The sequence below is a fragment of the Mandrillus leucophaeus genome, unplaced genomic scaffold (genome assembly GCF_000951045.1).
Source record: "Mandrillus leucophaeus isolate KB7577 unplaced genomic scaffold, Mleu.le_1.0 Scaffold420, whole genome shotgun sequence".
Taxonomy (NCBI): Eukaryota; Metazoa; Chordata; class Mammalia; order Primates; family Cercopithecidae; genus Mandrillus; species Mandrillus leucophaeus.
In genome coordinates this window covers 174879-176658 of record NW_012104477.1, presented here as the reverse complement: position 1 = coordinate 176658, position 1780 = coordinate 174879, and positions in this window count along the sequence as shown.

The window sequence follows — 1780 nt, the reverse complement described above, 5'->3', positions numbered from 1 at the left end:
GAGGCGGAGCTTGCAGTGAGCCGAGATTGCGCCACTGCACTCCAGCCTGGGTGACAGAGCAAGACTCCGTCTCAAAAAAAAAAAACAAAACCTATGAACCCACCACCCAGCTCAAGAAAGAAACACTGATGGTATCTGTCAAATAACATTGTTGAATCAGAATTTAGTATTCCGCTGATGTTTGGAAGTAAGTGGATTCTGCGTTCTTTCCCCCAGCTATCCCTCTGTCCCCCTCACGCTCCCACTTGACATAATCTTGAGTTAAGAATGCTATGTTGTCTTGGATTTCTTTTTAAAATTCAATATTATATTTTTAAGAATTATCCCCTTTTTTTGTACAAGTAGCCATAGTTTATTTTTTGATACCTGTGTAATATCCCATTATATCAGTATACCATGATTTATCCATTCTTCTGTTGGAGGACATTGGAAAGATTGTCATGTTTTTGCTGTTACTAACAGTACTGTTAATGAACATCCCTAGCGTACATGTGCAAAAGTTATTCTTGGTATAATGCAACATTTTGGCATTATTTACTGTAAAACATGTGTTAATGAAAACTTTGTTTTTCTTTCTTTCTCCCACCCTGCTTTTTCTGCCCTGACCTATGGTTTTCTATCCTCCAGTGCTTATGAGGTGATCAAACTCAAAGGCTACACATCCTGGGCCATTGGACTCTCTGTAGCAGATTTGGCAGAGAGTATAATGAAGAATCTTAGGCGAGTGCACCCAGTTTCCACCATGATTAAGGTAGGTCTGTGTAGTGATACACTGTATTTGAATGCTTTTTCCTGGCCTTTTACAAAGATTCTTCTGAGAAAGATTAATACAAGTCTTCCATTACTGACTAAAGTGAAATAAATTAATGGACCCACAGCTTTCCTTTTTTGAAAGAAATGGTTGAGCTTTAGGATTAATGTCCACTAGGCCTGTTCAACACATAGATACTTGATAATTTGACTACAAAGAAGTCTCATTCAATTATGCTGAGGTAGGTGGAAGACTGTAAAAGAAATAAACTATTTTTCCATTGGGGAAAATAGAAATTATATTCAAGTTAGCATTCTGTTACTATTTTTAATGACTTTATTTTATATTATTCAGTAAGTCATAACTGAAAACCTGGAAAGGAATTTCTCCCTATCAAAGTTTTTTATTTTTTTGAGACAGTCTTCTTCTATCGCCCAGGCTGGAGAGTAGTGGCCAATCAATTTTTGTATTTTTAGTAAAGACGGAGTTTCACCATATTGGCCAGGCTGGTCTCGAACTCCTGACCTCGTGATCCACCCGCCTTGGCCTCCCAAAATGCTGGGATTACAGGCGTGAGCCACTGCACCCTGCCTCAAGTTGTATTTTAAAATCTTCATAATTAGGCCACACGCAGTGACTCACAGCTGTAATGCCAGCACTTTTGGAAGGCCAAGGGCAGGAGAATTGCTTGAGCCCAGGTGTTTGAGACCACCCTAGGCAGTATAGTGAGACCTTGTCTCTATTTAAAAAAAAAAAAAAAAAAAGGGCCGGGTGCAGCAGCTGATGCCTGTAATCCCAGCACTTTGGGAGGCCAAGGGGTGGATCACCTGAGGTCAGTAGTTCAAGACCAGCCTGACCAACATGGTGAAAACCTGTCTCTACTAAAAATACAAAATTAGCTGGGCGTGGTAGCACAAGCCTGTAATCCCAGCTACTTGGGAGGCCGAGGCAGGAGAATCACTTGAACCCAGGAGGCAGAGGTTGCAGTGAGCTGAGATCGCACCACTGCCCTCCAGCCTGGGCAACAAG